Source organism: Petromyzon marinus, chromosome 42 (genome assembly GCF_048934315.1).
Source record: "Petromyzon marinus isolate PM22_M1 ecotype Great Lakes invasive population chromosome 42, UKy_Petmar_22M1.pri1.0, whole genome shotgun sequence".
In the NCBI taxonomy this organism is placed as follows: domain Eukaryota; kingdom Metazoa; phylum Chordata; class Hyperoartia; order Petromyzontiformes; family Petromyzontidae; genus Petromyzon; species Petromyzon marinus.
Genome location: NC_133708.1, coordinates 11,625,548 through 11,649,897, shown reverse-complemented (window position 1 = coordinate 11,649,897; position 24,350 = coordinate 11,625,548). Strand labels below are relative to the sequence as shown.

Here is a 24,350-nt window from a genome sequence, read left to right as displayed (position 1 = left end):
CGAGTGAGTGTGTGTGTCATGTGTAATTGTATTGACCAAACTCAAACTGCCGTGTAATTACAATGCCTATAATAATTGAAGATGTATCATGACGGACGTGATGTTTATTATTGTGAGTGCACGAGCTGTATATTTACCGATCTCCTCTCATCCATCCCGCACTATCCCACACCCACGTCACATCCACGCAGCAGCAGCAAGCCCCCATGGTTTGAGCCTGGGGTTTGGTCATCTGATCCGCGGGTTTGTTTTGGCTTGGCGAGAAGTCAGCTTGATGAATGATACCGTGAGCACTTGGCGGGGCAGGCTCGGACAAAGGCCGCTCGCTGCCTGGCAAATCGCTTGGAGTTTGAGCGACGACAGTGTCGTCGAGAGTTTTCCTTACGGCGTTTAGATTTATTGGGAGGAACCTTTTTTTTCTTTGTTATCTCAAAAATTGTTGAACGCACATTTCACAAATTCGGGCTGATAAGGGGTAATTTGAATGACACCTCCAGCAGTTTTGCAAAATTGTAATTCGTGGGGGAGGGAAAAGCGCACTTTTAGAAGGCCTAGCATGGCACGTGATGGCATTGTGTGGGCTGATGAAGATAAGTCCCTTCATGCCCAGTATTAACTCACTGCGCCAAAGGAAAGCCAAGCCAGTTTCAGAAACGAATTCCCAATTGTGATGCATGGCAAGGAATTGAAACCCGGACGCTGGGATCATAGCGCCCTGGTCTATTCCCTCCACCGCCGCTCGACACGCACACTGAGAAAGATATATACCCCCCTATAGCCTTAACATACTGTTGGGAACGTGCGGATAGCGAGCACCTACGAAGGCCGGAACGGCACACTAGGGAGTGGATGACCAGCATCAGGCCCTGCCACCTTTGTCTCCCCACGGTACTCATTTGAGGCTGAGTCGACCTCGAGAAGGCCCTGGACTGGGTCAGATTTTCCATCACTGGCGTTGGGCGCGAGCGAGAATCGAATTCGGATTGCCGGGTTCTTAGCGCAGCACGCTAACCGCTGCGCCACCACTCCCCACGCAGTTTAGAGACACACATAGTGCGCACACACACACTTGAAGCCGCTTGCGTGACATCACGAACATTGTCAGCTGTTATGGTCACAGGAGCGTTTGGCAGTCTGAGTGCTTAACTCAATGCGAGGGTGTGTGTGTGTCGGGTTACACAACACGGTGCTCTGCTCGTGTATTTAGGAGTCGCTCTCTGTCCCCAGTGTAAGGTGACTGATTGCTGCTTACATTATAGGGCAGTGTTCTTCATTGCAAGGCCGGCTGGACACTGGCGGCCCCTGATGGCACAAAGAGTGAAAACACCGCCCATCATAATCATGCTGCTGTCAAACTCCAATGATTTCAAACGTGTGGCGGCACGCAGACTGATGATGTCTAATCGGCAAAAGTGCCCACCCCTCTGAAAATTTGTGAAGAACATTGCACTAGAGCCCCTCTGTCAGTCTTTGCTGGCACACCGGACCTACACTTCAGACAATATGAACGTTATTTTTTCGCTTTTTTTCTGCGTTGGATGCGGGTCCCATGTTTTACGCGTAGTGCTCTTGCCAATGACATCTGGTAATTGAGCAGCGTTTGTTGAACAGGCCTTACTCTGCCGATGAGAACCCAGCAAGTGGAACCCGGTTTCGGAGTGTGCTTGCTTAAACGCATACGCGCGTTAATATTGGCGTGGAGAGGTAATAGGCTCATGCAATTAAACTTTTTTTTTATTTATACGTGGAGGCACAGAATGCAGTTTCTGTTTTAATTTGCTTTGTATCCAACATGAATGTGGACTGCTTTTTCGCGGTCAGTTTGTTCTCCTTCCACCCGCACCTTTGATTAGCGACGTACGGTGCGAAATAAGTTCTACATACATACACGTCCGAATGTGAATGCTTTTAGTGACTTGCTCAATTGGGATAGCATACATACACGTTGCCCCCTCCTGCAAATCCCAGTAGGACTCTCCTGAAAAAGTGTTTCGTGTCTCAGTGGGGATTTCTGGGGTAAAGTTATTCTGTGGTAAATAATATTCAACAATTCACAAGCCTCCCCAGACCATGGCCATGATGGATTCTCCGAGGCCGGGATGTGAACTCGAATAATCAGGTTCGGAGTGCATTGTGCTACCGACTGTGCCACTCGTTCCCCCTATGTGCTGTGAAGTGCCCTGTTAATATAGTACTTAATGCACCCAATCCCTGAATTAATGCCTCCTTTAAATGTCAGTTTAAATTTTCGTAATGCTATTTTTTAAAATTTAACTTTAATTCACACATTTCCATTTATATGGCTTTTCTTTCATCCTGAGTAAAAAAAAAATGCCTTTGTATTTCCATTCTTTGTTTTCACTTTGAATCATGTTCATGCATATTGTTTCTTTTTTCGCTTGTTTCATTTCTGTCTTTGCGTGGCGTACACATTTTAAATCCGACGAGAGACAACCCGACCCCTCAATGGGCCCTCTGCTGCCTGTGCCAGGGATTACAAAGTGGCATTACAAAACCTGCGGCTATGTCTTACCCAAAAGTCACTCTCTATTGTCCCATAGACAGCTGTTTTAGGACCCACCTTTCTCACAAAGAGTGATGTAATTGCAGTGCCTTCAAACTTGCCCCGCCTTCACTATAGAAACTCTGAGCCCGTTAAAGTCAATCAGCAGGTGGAACAAACAAAGGAGGCAGCAACACTTTCCAGATTGTCGGTGAGAGAATAGAAACGTCCTGAGGCGATGTCCAACGCAATGATGCGGCAATCATAGGTGACACGTGCAATTTGAACGGTGACGAGCATATCCAAAAGATCGAGATCAGTCTGCACATTGCCCTTCCTTATCTCACGTAACAAACAAAAAATAACTTTTTTTGTATGTGATACTGCATTGGCATTGGTGCACCAGCACAAATAACTCACAACCAAAACACGTTGGCTAATAACACGAACCTACAAATAGAAATGAACAAAAATATTTAATGGACAAAATATTTTAGGCAATAGCAGAGCGTTCAGCCTGAACTGTTTATCTGATCCTAGATCACTGTACCAATCGCCAGATTCCAGGAGGCCTCTCTGTCATATGTGGTTGGTTGGTTTGGTGATTAGATTATTTTTTTTATTTTTTGTGAAGCCAGTTTTGCCTGTTTTGACTGGCCAGCCATCGATGGACAGTGCATCGCTCGCTGGGGAAACGGAATTCTCCTGTGTTTGCCGGCTTTGAGCTCACGAGTCCCATCAGCCTTGACCCAAATATTGCATTTGTTGGTGCCAACTGAGATGGGGGAAAAATATATCTGTAGCAACATATTTTAATTACCAATAAAAGCGAATTATGCAACAGCGAAAGTGATTCGTTCTCAAAAAGCTTGGAGGAATTGGTGCTCATCTGCTGAGCCGGTGGTGTGAATTCCATCTTCCCATGTCCGGGGAAAGTCTATACATAGGACAACCACTGTTGGCTTCCCACGAAGTGGCACCTATTTTTTGTTATCAACCCCAGAAGGATGATGGGCTGAATCAATCCGCAGCCAGGATATGAGCTTGTAACCTTCAGATTGTGAACCACTCATTTTACCGCTGAGGCCACACACACACACACTTGTATGAATAAAATAATTTGCCTCCTCTATTTTTGGTACCGAATTCTGTGCTGGCCTACGGACTACACTGGAAACATTTGAGAATGTAAAGGGTGGTCCACATGTCTTGTGACCCCAATTAAATTATCTAAAACTTGATATATTTTGTAAAAAAATAAGCTTCATTTAAAACATAAATTAATATGCAAAGAAAAAAATAGGGGGGTCAAGTAACTGGGGGTCACAAGACATCTGAACCACCACCCTGTGCTTACGACTCGTCTCACACTGTGTTAAATTGCCTGTTTGCTAACTATGCTATTGTCACTACATTGAGAAGGCCTATGGGCAGTCCCAATAACATATCCATACAATTGTTCACAGCCTTTAGTTACACGTGTCAAATGCGTATACAATTTTAATGTGGGGAATTAGAGGCTTCCTTGCATTGGAAGGTATCACGATTGCTCTAGTGATCATTACTGCACGGGCTATCTGGCTCTTCTTGTAGTGTCGCGAAAATCATAAATTTTATGTCGAAATGACGTTAGAGGCCCTGTATGTTGATTTGAAAAGTCAAGATCACGGATCTTGAGCGGCATGACGTTCTGTGCTTAATAAGCAAATTATACACGGGTAGTGGGGGGGGGGTGAGTTTCCGATTTCACAACATTCCCGAAAAAAATGTTCTTCTTCAGATTTGCCAGTGATCTACATTTTGTAACGACCATTCAATGCATCTTTGTGCTTACACAAACTTCATGTCGCCCGACGTCACGCGACAGCACCTTAGCGGGCAGTAAGGACTTGCAACCAATTCGACTCTCCGTGAGTTCAGGCCGCTGCGCGTAAACCTCCATCAGGCGTAGCGGACAGAGTGCTGCTGCTGCGGCAAACCCGGCGGTCCTCCGAGTTCGATTCCCGCACACGGCCCGCCAAGGCCACTGACGATCATCTGCACCGGTCCTGGAACTGGGCCTCTCCCAGGTCGACTCAGACTCAGGATGTTTTTTGTTCATGTTTTTCTTTGTTGCGGTTGCACCCGAGTCAAGAGCCGCATGGCTCACAGGGTTATACCTAATAAATGAAATGAATGAAATGAAAGTGAGCACCTGGTGCGGTGTGTTAACATCGCCGCTGGGGAGGCGAAGGCGGACGGGGGCGTGGGGGCTGGCTACCCATCCTGTCGTGTGCCGCAGTGCCGGCCTTCATAGGTGCTGCTCGCTAACAGCACTTGCCCCAACAGTCTGTTTCAGGCTATACGGGGGTTGGGATTTTTGCCTTTGTTTTGTGCTGTGCAAGGGGACTTGTGGCCAGAGCCCCCACCCCGAATTAAACGCAGATCCTCATCGCGAGCTGAGCTTTTGCAAAGGGGTGATGCAAAGTTGGCTTACGGCTCTGCCCAAACGGAGTTCGTCAGGGTCGCCTGCAAAACCTTGGGGGGGGTGATTTTCCCAACACGCTCGCTTTATAAACAACCAAGGGCGCGGTAAGGGTTCCGCTCGTTCCGCGACCCCGCTAAAGACCACCACGCGGAGCGCCTAACCCTTCACTTCCCTTGCCGGCCGACAAAACGCCACTTGGTTTGTTGCGGAGATCCTAAGGAAAGCAAACGCTTGGAGTGGGGTTGATAGTGGGTGGGGGGGGGGTAGTGGCGCTGCTGGAGCGACGTCGCCTTTCAAAGTGTGTCCCCCCCCCCACCGTGTGTTCGAGAGGGGAGAACAAAGCAGAGGTTGTCCAGCACACGCTCCCCCCACACACACTTTTGTGTGTTTTAACCGCCTCGGAGAAAGGAAGTCTAAAATGCAAGCGGGATGTAGGTGTAACTTAGTGAAACGGCACACGCGATGGGAGCAAGTTTGCTTTGGCAGCGAATCGCTATCCAAGGACCCACGAGGTTTGCTTTTTAGTTCCACGCTTTTTCACCCCCACCCCACCCACGCCCCTAGCCCCACTCGGATCTCCTGCGGCCATCCACCACGCGTCGGCAGCGGCTGGCTGGGCCCGTTGAGCGATGCTTCTCGTAAAAAGATGCATGCGTAAGTGCGTTACAGTGGAAGGCTCCCGGCTTTCCCTGGGGAAAGTCGAGGCCGGCGATCGCTCTCCCTCCCTCTCTCTGTCTCGTGCAAGGCGGGTCGCTCCGTGGGATAAGGAGCACACATGTTGGCTTAGCATCGCGAGTTAAAGTTACGCTGCCCGCCCTCTCGCAGAGATGTTCCCAGGCCCCGTGAGCTCCACACCCTGGCAACATTTTTCATGAATCTGCTTTCGTCGTTTGTCTCCCAGCTGACGGCCAGGGACTTTAAAGGGGTTTTCTTTTTGGCGTCGTCTTTCTTCACCTTTACGGTCGGACTCTTGGGCCACTCGTGTGAAATTGTATCTCGAGTAAGCTTCTCGGAAAAGTGATGTATGTGCCCGTGTGTTGTGGCGCGTCATTGAATGTTTTTGTTGGTGGTGTTGCTGCGGACAGAATATTAAGCGATGTACATATCCGTTGTTTTGGACAGGGTCAAGGTGGACTCAGCCTCATCCACATCGTCCCTCGGGGGGCTTTGGAAATACGAGCCACGTGGTGCAGCTGCACTGCACGGCGCAGAGGAAGTATGCAGAGGGCTTTCCTATGGAGACCAGGGCTATTGTCTTGGGAATGTGGAATTTCCAACGCTGGTTCTGTTCCGCCAACGGAACGGAGCATTTGCTCACTGCTTAGAGGAGCACATTGGAGATTTTGATATTGTGTTTTTTTTTATGTGTGAGTATAAGGGGGGGGGGGGGCGGGGAACATTTGCACTTTTGAAAGTTCATTTCCAAGAAAATTGTGTTGGAGTCCACTGTGCGGTATTTATTTTGTCGCCGTGCCACGTATTATATGGTAGACGCGTGAATAGCGTCCAACAACATGCGAGAGATGGGGATGGCAGTAGCTTGGTGTAGACTTCATCCAGCAGTGGATTGACCATGGCCGATGGTAATTATGATGAACCACAGCTCGCACAGACCGCGATTCGTTCTGCGTGTCGACTTTCCTGTGTCGTGTGTCCACTCTTTGCGTACTTTTTTTATTATTTCCCCAAAGTTTATCCCAATCGTCTCCAGTCTTTAAGTTGATGACTTTCACCTAAGGATAAACAAAGGTGATGGTGTGTCACAGATCTTATACACGAATGAAACATACATATACAATTTAATAATAACAATTGTCAGCTCTTTGTCAGTCCACTAATTTGATATCGGTGAACGGGGTTGTTTGACCATACTTCACCATCCTCATCAGAAGGGGCTGGTGAGGTGGGGGTGACGGGGTGGGGAGCGGTGGTGCAGCGGTTAGCGCTTCGCTGCGCTACGAACCCAGCGAGCCGAGTTCGATTTCCGCTCACGGACAACAGCAGTAACGATTATCTGAACCGGTCCTGAGCCTCTCCTAGGTCGACTCAGCATCAAGTGAGTACATGGTGCGACGTGTAGACATCGCCACTGGGGAGAAAAAGACGGTCGGGCGTGGTGTTGGCCACCCACCCCCTCGTGTGCCGTTACGGCCTTTATAAGTGCTCGCTAACAGCACTTGCCCCAACAGTCTGTTAAGGCTATACGAGATGTTTGTCTTTTGGGGCTGGTACAGCAGCAGCAGCTTTACCAAAACGTTTGTCTAAGCCTCTTAACCAATCGCTAGGAAAAAAAAACTTCACACGTAACTTACCAATGCCAAAGCCACGATCCGCATCATATTTAGACAACCACAATAAATGGAGTGTTGCTATTAAACGTAAGGACATTGTGGTGTGCGTGCGTGCGTTGGAAATGCGAGCTAGCACGTGCTCAGATGCTCACGAGCCTAACCTGTGCGTGCACACTCGCACTTGCCGTGTTTCCTAGCACACATTTCATCTGTACAATCGAATCCCCGAGTCCAGTGGATGCTTTCTTTTTGGACTGGATTGTCAGGCTGTCAATGTGGAAATCAACGTGACGTGACGATCAGCGCACGATTTACTCTGAATGAGCTCAAGATGTTTTGTTGGTGTCAACTTCTCCGACAAGACGACGAGATTAGCTAATCCTCTGGCGGTGACGCTCGTTGCAGAGGTTCGCAGTTCGAGTCCAGCGGCCACCCTAGTTATTACTGCAGTGTGTATTTACCATGATACTGCTATGTTGGAGTTTAGTTTGTCGTTTTGTGTTTAGCTTGTGGTCCTTCCCCCCGCACCTCCAATTAGCACCGTTGGCTACGTACGGTGCATAAGAAGTTCAGCATACACACAGTGGACGTTGAAGATCCAGTGACGTCATTCGCAAGGGTAGCCCGTTGTGTTCTGGTGGTATCATGGTACACATTTGCGAAGTTATAAAATTACCATGAAATTACTTAATTTGGGATGACGCTAAGAAGTCATCGCCCCACCCTCTACTTGCAGACCAATGCGGATTGGCAGGCCAGGTGCTAAGCTACCTTTGTTGCCGAACAGGGGCAGCTTCCATGGGAGGTGCCCTTTGAAATGTGCTGAGAAACCAAATAAAAGCGCTTTGAGAAGCCTCGGCGTTTTGGGACGTTCTATAAAAAAAAATAAACCCTCATTATTCTTATCCTCTGCTTCTCAAAGAACTCGGTGGCATTTTTTCCCCCCCTCCAAAATAAAGATAGCGACTGCAACCACTATCGGTATATTCAATCTACCGCCTCTTCGAGGAACAACTTGTCGTCCGGCTTTCGAGTGACACAGCCTGGCACCGCACCTCAAGAATCACGGTCGTTCAATTGCTTCCTGGCGCCCCGATAATCCTCGTTTTGAATGCGGACGTTGCGTAAGCGGCGCGGTGCGCCACGAACCCAGCAACGTGAGGTCATCTTTCACAGCCATGGCTCGCGTCAAGTGGCAGGTGACATCGCAAGCGATCATTGGGCCCCTTCTTTCACCAATCCGCATTGGTCAGCGTGGTAAACTACGGTCACACAATGCTCATGACCAACATGACGTGCGAAGTCGTTAAGTTACTAGGGGCACCGTCGTGGCTAGATGTTAATTATCTCGCTTAGTATACAGAAGGTCGTGGGTTCTATTCAGATGCTGATGCCTGTATATTTGGAGTTTGCATGTTCTCCCCGTAGTCGCGTGAATTTTTCTGCAGGTCCTCTGTTTTTTTTCCCTCCGTAGTTAAAAAAAAATGCGTTTGGAGTATTTGGGTGCTATAAATATCGACGTGATAAGCCACTTCGTTGAGCTATCATTTGTGGCCAGGTCGCTTCTGAATATTTTCTGTATAGATCGGTGGGCCTTACCTTATATAAACAAATAAGTTTTAACCCAGCAGTGGATGTACAATGGGCGAAAAAAAATTATTCTTATTTTGCCATGTGGCAGAACGTTGTGTGCAGAGTGACTCTTAAGGAGTTCACCGTAAGGGATTTTGACCTTGGTAAGAATTAGTATGCATTGTCAATGTTTGCTTGCATTAGTCATTTTACAACGTTGGGCCTCGTACACATATACTGTATGCGTAATTTCCTTGTCAATGTAAGTACAAGTGTGCTATATATGTAAATGCATTAGTGTACATACCCACTATACCACTTGCAATAAGGTTTTTTTTTTCTCCCCTGGAGGCTGTAAAAACTTAAAACAAAATAAAGCCATGGATCAAAGGGTTAATCCCTCAGCGCGTAAAAATAAAAAAAAACGATGAAAAAATAACTCTTCCAGTAATAGCCACTTTCCCTAGCGTGAAAGGTCAATAGGTCGCATTCACAGGGACAGCTCTTCCCTCTGACTCTCAGGCATCCCGGTTTGACTCCAGGTCTTGGTCATTTTGCCAGATGTTGAGGTTGCCCTTGGCTGTGACGTGGCTGGGTGGCGACGGCTGTTGCCAAGTCGAGCGTCCGAGATGGCGAGGCGGCTCCTCCGAGGGTTTGCTGAGTTCAAGCCCCGGGTCAATACCCCCGGGGGATCTCAAAACGCGGCGAGCCGAGCCGCGCTGTGGGACTTCAGAGCGGGGCCGAAATGCAGCGCCGGCGAGCGGGAAACCGAACAGGCGTGGCATGGGGCGCATTTTATTTATTTATTTAAGGCCGTCTGGATACTTTTTAAACGAACTTGTAAGGAGAAGCACACCAAAGCAATTCTCACCCCCCTCCTCCTCCTCCTCGTGCTATTAAGTGCCAGGTTCCTTCGCTCACACTTTCCACTTCCACCCTACCCCGTGCGGGCCGCCGTTCAGTTTTCGAGTTGACACAAAGCCGCTTGCTTTCACTGCGCCGGTGGATCGAGACGAGTCAGTCGCCGAGAAGGTTTGGGACTTTATTGTGCGGGTTATGTTCCTAACTGGGGTGCGCGTGCGTGCGTGTGTGCATACATCGTGATCGTGTTCAAATTAATCCAGAGAGGTTTTCATATTTTCACGGGCAATGGATATGGCGCGTAAGAGCTTTCTATTAAATCACACAAAAGCCTTCATCCGTAATTTTTTCTCCCCCCTGTAGAAAATCGATCGCGCATTCAGCTATTTTTAAATATATCTCCATGCCAAGCTGCTAATCATCATCGTCCTGCAACGTGTGTAATGAATGATGGAAACTATACGATTGGTGTGCGGGCTTCTGCGATACTTTCGGCACTCTTGAGGTCCTGAGTGTCGGAAGGCAATAATATCAGTAAACCCTCAGTTATAAGATCAAAGGACCACCGCCTTTCCCCCCAGAGTGCAGTTGTCCAAATTTCATGCTGATCCAATTTCCTGGCGGTAAAAAAGAAAAAAAAAGCCAAGGCCAAAAGGGAGATGGTTGCACATGTCACGAGCAACATCCATCTCTCTCAGCTTGTGCTCGTGGATTTTTTGCGAACGTGTAGTTGCGAGTGTGAGGCCAAGATACCACTCCCCCCCCCTCCTTGGAGGGGGCTCGCTGTCCAGCTCCCCAGAGTTGAGACCTTTCCACCAGCAGCAGCCTGGTAGTTTCAGGGTTGCGCCTTTAGCGTGTATCACCTTTCTAACCACATTTCTTTATATTTACCCATCTCTAGCCTTTGAGTATCGATGGATGCAGTTGCAAGTAATCACACGTACGTAGGGTTACCACTGTTATGCGTATTTCAATGCAAAATGTGTACACAATGTGTACACAAGAACTGTTATGCGTATTTCAATGCAAAATGTGTACACAAGAACGCAGGTGTTATTACAGTTGTTTTGTGGAATCGTAAAAAAAATGCATATAATATATATCGAGCAATAAATCTGCGAGTATTAGAGTGCATATTCAAATGTTTATTTTTAATTTAAAGCTTTCGTGACTGCAGGGATTCATATTCTTGGTTCTTTCGGTAAAGTCACGTAGAAGGGAAACAATAAAATAATAAAAATATAAAACAATAACATTCTCACGCTTGTGTTACAGTTGAAACGTCGTGAGAATTGTATTGTTTTATATTTTGTATTCTTTTATTGTTTCCCTTCTACGTGACTTTACCGAAAGGACCAAGAATATGTTTCTTTTTAGTCTCGTAAACTATAGGGGGAAGTTGTGTTTGTAACTACCTGTTAAGGCTGCCAGTGTAAGTACATACTGCGATGGTATGGCCATCACTACGCGAGGCCACCTTTGTCTCGAAAGTGCGAATGTTCACACAATTTTAACATCGCGATGTAAGGCCGAGCCGACCGAGTGGAGGCCCAGGGCAGGTTCGGATATGACTTGGGAATGGCCCGGAATTGAACCGAGGTTTTGTGTTTGTTTGTTTGAGATCTTAGCACAGTGAATGGACGAGAGTGCCAACGCGCTGCCGCCACTCTTCCTTCGAAGTGCACCTAGCCTGGCACTGATCAAGGCCCGTGGTTGTATTTGCTGGCTGCTGTTGTGTTGCCCTTAGTTGTATTATAAATTTAAAAATAATGCCATTATTATCGCCCTGTGTTTGAGGCAGGTATTCCCCCCCCCTAAAATCACAACTTGGGATTAATGAGACTTAGAAGATGGTTTGTGACTGCAGTTTTATTTAAAGTAACCCATTGCTAATGCCCCCCCCCCGCAACCACTCCCTTTCCACTGGTTATTTATTTATATAGTTTTACAATTGTTTTAAGTTTGTTGTCACAAGCCCTCCTAAGTGGCTCGTGTTTAGATTGAGCGCAAGTCTGAGTGTCTTCATTCATCACGGTGGTTGACAGTGTTTGTGAGCAGATTCCTTGGCATATTGGGTTTAAAATAGCCGTGAGCAAACAAATTAAATGCAATAGCCGACAAAACGCCCATTAAATTAAAATCACATAAAAAGGCACGGCAGCGAGGCATTATGCCCATTCATGGATACATTTGGACGGATGGTGCTGCTGTGGTCGAACGATCGGTTACGAACGGTGCGCCTTTGTTAAAACTCCCCCTGCCGCCTGCTGTACACCCAGCAGCGCCCCTGGGTTCAACCACTGTCCATTGGAAGCTTACGCGTGGTGTGTAGAGTGTGGGCATTTACACCTACTTGCAAATTCGGCCAGCGCTGAAGAGGGAGGCCAAAATGCCTTCCCTGGGGAGCTCTTCAGAGCTCCATCGAGTGCAGTTTCTTGCAGCACCATTGGCATGCGCAAGTAATTACGCGGCTGCACTTTTACCTTTCAATCTTCGTAATCAATTAAGCGCATAGGTAATTGCTGTATAAATAAGCAGCCGAGTAATTTCAGCCATCTGTCAATCCACTACCATACTTCACCAGTCGAATCTGCATTAGAATTAACGACGTCCATTTCGACGGTATGAGCTGCTCTTGACGTGACGCCAAAACTAAAAACGTTGGTAATAAACATTGTACTTGGCAACATGGAACCTTTCTTGTCAGTATCACAATATGAGAACAGGTTAAGATGTTCAAATACCCCAAGAAAAAATAAACCTTCTGCAAGTAATCATGTCTGCATTAATCACACGTACTCATGATGAACATGCAAACAAAAAAATGCTCTGGTAATGTATGCATTGTCTTTGAAACGGCTTGGTCTACACCAGACACAGGCTTCTTTAGGGCCTGGTCTCAAACAGCGTTAGATCAGAGAACGCCAAAAGGTGAACAGCACCAGGGAGCAGGACAACGCATATACCACCAGAGCACGTTTTTTGTTTGTTTCGCATGTTCACCACAGGTATGTGTGGTTAATGCAGAGACGATTCCTTGCAACGGGTTTATGTTCGGTGTCTGAACATGTGAACACCAGTTTTATTGCCAGAGAGGGCACACACCTCTTCTTGGATTGTGTGCTTCGCGCTGTGTCTATACTGGCGTCAATTCACACGCGCGAGCACGCGGAGTGTTGTACCCGAATCGTTTGTTCGATAAAATATATTTTTTTTTTGGGGGAAGAGACAAACAGAAACGAGGTGAAGCGTTAAAACACGCGTGACAGCTTGGAGCCTCTGCGAGAAGGGGACCTAACGTCTCCCAGCCGTGCAAACTGCAATGTAGTTCACACGTTGCTCTTGCCAAACACAGCCTACCCTCAAGCCCTCAACAATGTAACCTCGCCGACGACGCAAGTCCCGGTCGCTCTTCTCGTGATCACGCTGTCGACCGTCCTAGAATATCGCCCAGATCCGGAAGAATGCCCGGTGAACAGAGTGCACCAACGTGGACGCCCCGAAATAAACGACTCTCATTCGAGATCCGAACATCATCGCCCCCATTTCCTGGCTTCGACGTTCGTTGAAGATACTGGTGTAACCGTCATCCGCATCAGAGCATCAACAGGCCGATGCTCACACCTCCACGAATTGAACATTCACAATGGTTTGCAGCCGCAGTGCGATTGTGTCCATGCAGCCCAAACTCTGGACAACGTAGCAAACCACTAAAGTCTGCGTTTCTTCAATAGAGGAGGAGAAACAGCAAAGCGACACTCTCTCACCTGAAGCCTTCTCGTCGTGGCGAGCAGTAGACCTCGACATTGGCATTTATCTGGTGAAGAATATCGGCCATACTTCACCATGCTTTTGATTGCAGGCTGGTAAAGAGGCGCTCTCACGCTGTTTCATATATCACTCTCCACGAACGTTAGCTTTGGCCAAGTGTTTAACTCGGGCCGCCACGTTGATAGTGCAGTGCGCTAACGACGGCACCACCGCTCCACCATTTAAGACGTAAAACAAAAAATAAATACTGCAATCAAAACTGCTACTGACTTTGATAATATACGGGTTGTTTATTTGGTTTGCTGGCGTAAATATGAATGTGTCGTTAAACCCGCCACTACCCGACACAGCCAATTAGTAAGGGTTGTCACGTAAACAGAAGATGTCAATTCGTTTCTGGTACAGCACATCGGTGTGTTGGAGAGCAAATCCACAATATTTACAGCGCACCAGTGTGCTGTACTAGTAACGAATTGGCACGTTCTGTTTACGTGACAAACCTTCACTAATTGGCTGTGTCGGGTGGTGGCGGGTTTAATAACGCATTTATATTTACACGACCTAACCCCCAAAAAAACCTAGATTATGGATGATATTGATCACAAAAGCGTTAAACTACGATTGACTTTGTCGGTACCACCTGAGGTGGCAGGACATCAACGTGTGCTTACAATTTATCATTGTGTACGATACCCGTGCATTAGGTGATAACCATTTCAAATGGGTGTGGTTCTCAAGTTATTAATTCGTATTAGCTGTATACATAAATTGGTACTCCTAAAGTTTGTTCTACCATCGTAGTTGGTTACTCATTTCTGCTTTGGCCCACGGACCGGTGAACGTGCTGTGCTTCTATTGCCCTCTTGTGGTCTGTGGTGAGATGGCAATGGTGCTGATGTGTTTAATAATTTCGAACATTCCCAGAGCGATCAGTCCCTTCGCACTCACAACAATTGCGTCTGCAATGACGACTTGACGCACTTCTCTTGAGATGGAACTTGATTGATGACATGTTCACTTGACATCAGGCGGAGACCCCCACCGCAACAGCCCCGAGTCTCCCGTGCATCTCCCTTTTATATATCAACACGAGGCCACGCCGCCCTTCTCGATCATTTTCGCTGACTCTGGACGCAGACACCACCGTCCTCTTCCGTCACGTGACCACGCTCCCTTCTCGAACATTCCCGTAGCCACCAGTCCCTTCGCACTCACAGCTGACTCCCCTGTCATTACCTCCCGTAGCCACTAGTGCCTTTGTACTCACAACTGATACCCCCGTCATTACCTCCCGTGGCCACGAGTCCACTCACAGCGCATGTAGGTTCTACTGTCATTACACGTCTTTCAAAACTTCCAGATGTTTCCCATGCTCCAAAACTGCCCGTGGATTTTACTTCGCAGATGTGAAAAAAAAAAACTCACACGCTGATACACACGCACACACACCTCACTACCTGTCTTTTAAAATATTTAAGATTTTGTCGAACACCTTTTAAATTACAGCATACTTTGTTCCGAGTTTGATATTGGCATCGTGGCACAAGAACGGGAGATTCACATTCCTATCTCTCGCCGCGTGGGCAGTGCCACCACCCTTGCTGTCCGCTTTAGCACCGAGTATGTGAAAGGAGATGCCGTAGAAGGGATTTTCAGAAGGGAAAAAAATCGAGTGACATTTGAAAATCTGCACAATTAGGGATCGCTACAATTTTCCTTCACGATCTGCAACAAATCTAAATGAAATATATTTGTATTTTATTTTAACAGCTGTAAGACCCCACTGAGCTATTTCGCTCTTTTTCAGGTGATAGCTCAACGAAGTGGTTTTAAATGTCAAATGCTCGAAACGCGTGCCGTTTCAAAATGTAGAGGGAAAAACCGGAGGACGCAGAGAAACATCCACGCGACCACGGAGAGAACGTGCAAACTCCGTCAGGGTCGGGATCGAACTCACGACCTCCTGCATGCCAGGCGACGGAGTTTACATCGCGTCACCCCAGCACCATCAGAAAGCAGTTAAACTGATGTTTTTATATATATTTAATATTTCCCCCGATAGCTGGAATTTTGCTAAATTAAGTAAAAAGTTATATTTTCGTATATATGTTTGTTCCTCCGTTGAAGACCTGGCCAAGGCCATCAAATCACTGCACTTGAGAATCCGCTTTAATCCCGGGACACCTTAAGCCCAAACATTGTTTGTTATAAAGAAGCCTTTGGAAGGTGGCATCAGAGAGCTACCGTACTCCCGAAATGCCTTCATCGGCTCTCTCTAGCTGCATGAGGGGTGGCGCCATCTATCATCGCGTGTTCTTACCTCCCTCGGATGGACTCGGGCTGAGGGATAATTAAATGTAATGCGGTTGATATTTTTGTTGTTGCTGACATTTGTCAATCTATGATCCCGACGTATGCTGTCGCACTCCACACATGCATTGCCCCCCTTGCTCAAATGGACGTATCCAGCTGCTATTCAGTGTATCGAAGAATATAAACATCAACCCTCTCCACTTGAAATATTAATTTAACCACCAGATGCAAAACCCGGATCTCCAGTGGAGCCAGCTCTTTGCTCTAAGTTTCACCACTAATGTTGCCACTGTCAGATCAGATGGCGTAGCGCAGTGTTCTTCACTAATATTTAGACGTGGGGCCACCTTCCTCAATAAGAGGGGTGGCGCCGTCTAGCATCGCGTGTTATTAACTCCCTCGGATGGACTCGGGCTGAGGGATAATGGAATTTAATGCGGTTGATATTTTTTGTTGCTGACATTTGTTAGGGCCGGCACACCGCCTGCAAGACGAGATCATTTACATTTGTTTTCTGTCGGGAGCCGCACTAAAGGCCACCAGAGGCCGCCAGTAGCCCACAGGCCTGGCGATGAAGAACACAAAGTGTAGCATTTGATCTGAAAGCCATCATGTAAGTCACAACGTGCAAGCCTGCAGGGGGCAGGACTGAAAGTGGCCTTCTATTTGCCATTCGTGCAGGGTTTGTGTTATCCTATTGAACGCGTGGTTTTTCCTGAGGAGTCGTGTGTTCTGGCGGGATGGTTCAACATTTTTGCCAAATTACTCAAACATCCCTGAATTTGGAGAAGATAAAAACGCATCGCTGATGCTGCTGCTGCGTATGTCCCATTGTCAGGTTGGTGTTACGTACACCCCGTGCAGCACAGGGACAGCTGCCACAAGGGTCCCCTTGGCTATGCTGTAGGAGAGTAACGGAATATTTGAGATGTGATGTAAGGTGCTTTGAGTTGCTGGCGCATTCGATCTGCCCTTCGAGATGCAAATCCTCAACTGGGATGTCACCGTTTGGGCAATTCACTCCACCCTCATATTTTTTACCAGCAGCAGATGGCAGCAGGATGCTGTGTTCCTGAGGACATGAGCAATCCATGAGTAAGTGAAATGACTTTCCTCACTCAGACCTGTGCAAGGCGCGCTGCTCTACCCCATCATGCTGCCCTGAGCCAGTGAAGAAAAATCCAAATTCCTATTGCCAGGGGAAAGTCATTCCATCGGTCGACCACAGCTTACTTAAGGGCCGTCCATAAATTACGTCACACACCTGGGGGAGTGGGGGGGGTCAGACATTTGTGACGATGTGTGACTAGGGGGAGGGGGGGGGGGGTTGAGAAATGTGACGTCACATCAAAATGCGCAACTTTAAATAAATATAAAATTGTTATAACAACACTAATTGTTATAACAACACTCCTACAACATCAGAGTGCAGCGCCACATTACATACGCACTACAATGACAACAGTTTAAAGAGATTTGAAGCATGTTTAATTTTCAAAATGGAAATATATATTTTTTGGGGGGGGGGGCAGAGCTTTGTGACGTCATATTTGAGGGGGGGTTTGACTTTTTGTGATGCCGTGTGACGAGGGGGGTGGGTCACAAATAGTCCAAAATCGCATGACGGCATTTATGGACGGCCCCTTACCACTGAGTTGTTTGGTTGGTGACGTTGCCATGGCTCGGTATCGAACTCAGGACATTGGGATTAGATCCCAGTGCGCATCACGGCTCCACCAGTGTATATTTATTTACAAAGACCCCTTGTTAAATACACTTGTAGACCACTGGATAAGGGTACGCATTCATTTGAGGCTGAGCTGACCCAGGAGAGGCCCAGGACTGATTTAAAGAACTCTGCCACTCACGTTAGCTGTGGCCAGTAATAGAACTCATGTTGCTGGGTTCAAAGCACGGTGCACAAACAAATCAGTGCATCTGCTTTGGATAGCACATCATAACGTGGCATTCGAGCATAAACACCTATCCTCAAACCCTTATGTTTAATGGTACAATTTACAGAACTTAAACACTGTAACTAATCATGCTGCCTTCAGCCCCCCTGTGCATAAATTAAAACTGCATGGCACAATCTGTCACATCACATCATCAACAGCCAAGCTGAAGTGGTAACTGCTACGGTTAAACATACTGTGAATTGTATATGTATCTTTTTCTTCTGAACACGCACACTGAGTTGTTTCGCTAATCCTCTTTTTGTTTCTCTCTCTCCGCTCCCAAAGAACATTTATTTATCATTAAATATTTTGTAAATGCATCTGGTGTTTTGACCGTGGGAAGTCGTGTGCAATCGCATTCGCGAAATAAATCTGCCCCCAAGTAGTGACCGACACGCTCGACTAGGTATCACGACTGTGTGAAGAAGACCCCCTGGTATACCTAGGTATCACGACTGGGTGAAGAAGACCCTCTGGTATATCTAGGTATCACGACTGGATGAAGAAGACCCTCTGGTATACCTAGGTATCACGACTGTGTGAAGAAGGCCCTCTGGAATACCTAGGTATCACGACTGTGTGAAGAAGGCCCTCTGGTATATCTAGGTATCACGACTGGATGAAGAAGACCCTCTGGTATACCTAGGTATCACGACTGTGTGAAGAAGGCCCTCTGGAATACCTAGGTATCACGACTGTGTGAAGAAGGCCCTCTGGTATATCTAGGTATCACGACTGTGTGAAGAAGGCCCTCTGGAATACCTAGGTATCACAACTGGGTGAAGAAGGCCCTCTGGTATACCTAGGTATCACGACTGTGTGAAGAAGGCCCTCTGGAATACCTAGGTATCACGACTGTGTGAAGAAGTCCCTCTGGAATACCTAGGTATCACGACTGTGTGAAGAAGGCCCTCTGGAATACCTAGGTATCACGACTGGATGAAGAAGACCCTCTGGTATATCTAGGTAAACTGGGTGAATAAGACCCTCTGGTATACCTAGGTATCACGACTGGATGAAGAAGACCCTCTGGTATACCTAGGTATCACGACTGGGTGAATACATCCCTCTGGTATACCTAGGTATCACGACTGTGTGAAGACGACCCTCTGGAATACCTAGGTATCACGACTGTGTGAAGAAGACCCTCTGGAATACCTAGGTATCACGACTGGATGAAGAAGACCCCCTGGTATACCTAGGTATCACGACTGTGTGAAGACGACCCTCTGGAATACCTAGGTATCACGACTGAGTGAAGAAGACCCCCTGGTATACCTAGGTATCACGACTGGGTGAAGAAGTCCCTCTGGAATACCTAGGTATCACGACTGTGTGAAGAAGGCCCTCTGGTATACCTAGGTATCACGACTGTGTGAAGAAGGCCCTCTGGTATACCTAGATATCACGACTGGATGAAGAAGACCCTCTGGTATATCTAGGTATCACGACTGGATGAAGAAGTCCCTCTGGTATACCTAGGTATCACGACTGTGTGAAGAAGTCCCTCTGGAATACCTAGGTATCACGACTGTGTGAAGAAGGCCCTCTGGAATACCTAGGTATCACGACTGAGTGAAGAAGACCCTCTGGTATATCTAGGTATCACGACTGTGTGAAGAAGTCCCTCTGGAATACCTAGGTATCACGACTGTGTGAAGAAGGCCCTCTGGTATACCTAGGTATCACGACTGGGTGAAGAAGGCCCTCTGGAATACCTAGGTATCACGACTGTGTGAAGAAGACCCTCTGGTATATCTAGGTATCACGACTGGGTGAAGAAGTCCCTCTGGAATACCGATAGCACACTGCTGTGTGGTTACCTCCCCAGGGCGGCGTGACAAGACGCCGGCGGCTGAGGCCACACCGGTGTTTTGAGACTCCTACCGAACTTTGTTTGGGGCAGTGTGGGAGAAACATTTGCGGCACCGGGCACGGTGATGCTCAGAGGCACCCTCATCTCGCACTACTTCCGGGTCTGCTCCTCACAATTCTTGTCACCTGTTTAAGTCAAATTTGCACCGGCTCAGTTTTATTTATTTATTAATTCAGGAATGTTTAGATTCTGGCCGTTCAATCAATTGGGCTCTGGTGAACAGGGCTTATATGTGGAATCTGGGACCAAATGGCCATGCAAGCCAGCAGTGGGTAAATCAACCCCCCAAACAAGCAACTTCCATCCGATACTACGACGCCACCAAAGCGAAGCACTTTCAAATCTAGATTTAAAACTAATTGTTTGGAACTGCTGTTTTTGTTTAGTTTGCTGTCCTTCTTCCCCCCTCCCCCCCTGCACATCTCCAATTATCACGGCAGGCTACGTACGGTGCGAAAAGAAGTTCCACGTGCATACATCTAGGAGACGTCGCTCGTGCTTCCTGACGAGCTCGGATTGTGTTTCAATTAAGTTAGCTGCTATATGGCTTGCAGATATAATATCATACAATGACGCATGTTCCTCATTAATAGCATCCATTTGCCTAATAAGTAAAAGACATTTTAAAAGTTTTGATCAGGTGCTATGCATGCCTTATTACATGCAAAATACGTTTTTTTTTAATATGAATTGGCCACAGATTATTTGGGTCTTTCGGTAAAGTCACGTAGATTGGTTCAAAATAATACAAATGAAATAAACAAAAAACTACTTCGTTTCGATCACAACGCAAGCGATCGTCATCAGGAGGAAAACAGAAGGGGAAAGCTGCTAAAAGCAGACTGTTTTAAAAGTTTAAAATGAGTGTAGCCCAAGGGTCATGAACGTTGTGGGCGGGGCTAGTGATGTTAATGTGAGAGATTAGCGTGTCAATGTGAGAGATTAGCATGTCAATGTGAGAGATTAGCATGTCAATGTAAGATCGCAGAGCTGCCGCCGCATCGAGGTCGGCGCGCGGAGGTGACTTAGTTGGTGTGAGAAATTTAACCTGCTAATGTAATATCGGAAATAATAACGATCATCGGAAGGTGGCAGGATGGGAACATCACAGCCAATTATGACTTCAACTGGTTGATAACGTCCTTCCAATGATTGCTAAGTTTGTAACCATCTTCTCGGTTGAAATTGTATCTGTTTTTTGGATGACTTCATGAACGAATCTTTGTTGATAGCAAGTGGGCTTGCTTACAAAGTACATTCGTCTTGGCAAAATCAATTTCGTGTGAGCCCACCGCATTAAAACAATGATCAGCCATGGCCGAGGTATTGGTCCTACCGTGTTTCAAATTTGCCTTATGCTCACGAAACACGGTCCGAGACACGTCGCTTAGTTTCCCCAATGTAACTACTGCCGCAGACACAGGTTAGTTTGGCCACAGATAGCGATGGCCACAGATGGCAATGGCCACAGATAGCAATGGCCACAGATGGCAATGGCCACAGATGGCAATAACCACAGATGGCAATGGCCACAGATAGCAATAGCCACAGATAGCAATGGCCACAGATAGAAATGGCCACAGATGGCAATGGCCACAGATGGCAATGGCCACGGGACCCTCGTGACACGGAGTGTGCGACGGCTCAGCGATTCTTCCCTGGATGATGTTGTCCACATAATTGCCTCGCAGAGATAATGAATTGGGGGCTCTTATTTCGTTAAATAAAGTACATTGCATTGAGTGCTTCAAATCGTCTCAGTCTGACTCCATCACCTCGGGCGTCCAATCTGCATGCCAATGTTCTATTTCACCTGCCTGAATGTACAAATATTGATAATTTAAACATCATGTATTATTCAGCAGGCAATTGAATTTAGAACAAAGAAAATAAACATTGCTTTTACAGTTTTCCCCTTTTATGTTTGCGTACTATACGGAGTTCAAACTTTTACAAGGAAGTGTCGTTTCAGCTTGATCGGTTTTTTTTTCCAGAATAAAGTACATTTACAAATAACCCGAGGGATTTGTGTACATTTTGGTTGACCCCGACGTGTCTAATATTGTGTTGGTGTGAGAAATTTAACCTGTTATGATCATTCTATATTTGACGAATTCATTTGCAACGCAAAAGCCATGCTCATAATTAATTTAACCGCCGAATGGCATAAACATTATTCATTCATTTGTATTCAATGTTCACTTCATAGTTTTAGGTATATAACTAACCGTCTGAAACTTGATATTTACACAACGCAGCTTAGCCTATCTCTTAACGGCCAATATCTGTTCGGATCGATGAGGCGCTGATGTACTGCAAGTCTTAAAAATAAGAATAGATTTTATCCTTTCTGGCAATTAAACACGCGTTAAGATGTCCAAACACTAAATGGATAAATTTTTGCAAGGAATCAAGTCGACATTGACCACAAGTACTTGCGGTGAACATGCAAACAAACATGCTCTGATAATATACGCATTGACGTTGAAACTGTTTGGCCTACACCAGAGACAGCCTTCTTGATGGCCTAGCCTCACAAGTGCCAGATCAGATAACTGTAGTTTCCCTTTTGGCGTTCTTGATTCCTTGGTAAAACCAATTATTGTTTTTGTTGCATACTTTGATACTGATGTGGCACCACAAGTCATTATTTACATCGAAGTGGACTCCTGGAGTCATTCCGTGGCGTCTAACTTCCTGGGCCATTTCCAATTGTGAAAAACACGAGAGGGTCCGCTGACCAAGAGAGTTCTAGACGCATCTGTCTTGTGGTCCTTTGCGTGGTTCCAAAAACAGTGGGAAATTACGAAAGTTGCTCGATGCACTTTAGCCCCTGCCACGCGCGACCTGCCGATCGGCGAACTCCAGCTTCCCACCTCTTCCCATGACGCTTGGCCAATGTGGAAGATTAGGCCAACGTCCCTTCGATAGGGGCATCTTTAGAACTTACTCTAAAGGAGGCGCCCTGCCGCCAGATGAGACATGAGCAAGACTTTGCAGGGCTGCACCTTTTTACCATTGTTCAAAATGATCAGCCCCAGAACACGAGTTACAACACCCTTGCCGAAATTACGAAATGTATTCTTAATTTTTATCCAGGAAAGCATCGCAGAGTCTTGTGTTGAAGAGACCCTACGGTGTTCATGCAGTGCTCCCTTGCCTTTGCCATCTGGCAACCCACGGGCGTAGCTATACTGATGAGACTGAAAATCCTTCCAGGGTTTGTCTGACAAAAACATTGCTCCAGAAGGCAACATGGGCTGATGGGCAAAAGTATTAACAAAACAAACAAAAATGTTAACACATTTGTTTAAAAAAGTAATCAGCCTCTTTGTCAATACACTTCTGGAGGCATGGATGACCATGCTGCACCATGCTGGTCAGTGCAGGTAAGTGTATGGTATAAGAGGAAGCTGCACTAGTGCAGATATCGCTCGCCGCTGATGTTAGCTGTGATCACAATAGAAAAACTCGCGCGTCGTCGGCGTCATAGCGTCGTACGTTAACCGCTGCGCCACCGCTCCTTTTTTTGGGTGTGGAGACAATACGCACGTCTGTCTGCCGCTTACTACTCCTTCAGGAACGTGCGCAAGTGTGGAGGAAACTAAAACAGTACTTAAAAACATTGCCGACGAGGCAAAAGAAAATAAACATTCAAGGCTTCACCATCGGCAAGTCCGGAGACCCATTTGCTTCATTGTCGTCTCCTGACCAGCTCACGTGTCCAGCAGCCTCGAGAATCTCGAAAATGTACGTGTGATCCATCCTTGCTTGCCTCCAAAGCCCTGGATTACAACCACGGAAGACAACAAGCATCAGAGGTGCTGAGGTTTCAGGCATTATTATTATTAATCCCATCTCAGGGGTCCCAGCACGAGGTGACTCATCATGGATTCAGGGGACATAATTAAAAGCAATGGATTGGGTTGAAACCGTGATTGTGACTCAATCTGTCGAGGGCGTTCTTTTTTCATTCAATCATATGGTATGTGGGCATATGATTCAGCAATAGTACGTTGCAAACGTCAATGTGACACGTGTACATTGTGAAAGTTGTTAGACTGCACTCGGTCGGCCAATAGCCCGCTGTCACCCGAGTGTAAACCATTTAATTCCAAACACTTTGGCATTTTAAAATGCATTGCAGTAAGTGTCTGTGCATTTCCCAAGCAGGTGACTTCGAATTTTGCAATATATCATGGACAAAATAAAAACAACACGCTGGCCAAAATACATTTCGCAAGGCAGAAGAGCAGTTTGTAACAAACGAAAATAGCAGGTCAAGTTTACATGATTTCCAAATCAAAATAAATGCCCATTGTTGGCTGTACCGCTTATGGCATTAATTAAACACAATGGTCTGTGAAACTTCACAACTGAATGTGTTAATTATTGTAATGCAATTATCATCATTGTGTTGCGCTTAGTAAGTATGTCACGTGACATTTTAAGAGGCGCCCCCAGATGAATTAATATAACATTATGCATTATAATCTCAAGCCACCTTTTTCAAAGGGTGTTAAAGCAATTGAGCGCAGACATTGAACGTATCAGTGGCAGCGTGCTAATTAGACTTTGGTGAGTATATACATACATACGTGCGTGACTGTGTGTGTAAGAGGCAATCAAGCAACAATGGACAACTATTCTTCACCTAATTACCCCTCACACTGGTTTCACTTACAGTCATATGGCGCGCGCTACACACAAACAAGCGTTCGTGAGGGTAAAACAAGTA

The 24,350-nt window shown here is 46.6% G+C and overlaps 1 long non-coding RNA gene across 1 annotated transcript in view; it reads right to left on the bottom strand.

The window, feature by feature from the left end:
- Nucleotides 1-6,381: 6,381 nt before the first annotated feature.
- LOC142930616 (uncharacterized) overlaps nucleotides 6,382-24,350 on the bottom strand; it is a 30,457-nt gene continuing 12,488 nt past the window's right edge. Inside the window, exons 2-3 of the long non-coding RNA XR_012946573.1 lie at nucleotides 23,279-23,397; nucleotides 6,382-6,703 (exon numbers count right to left, since the gene is read on the bottom strand). This is a non-coding gene — a long non-coding RNA (uncharacterized LOC142930616). The remainder of the gene's footprint in view (nucleotides 6,704-23,278; nucleotides 23,398-24,350) is intronic.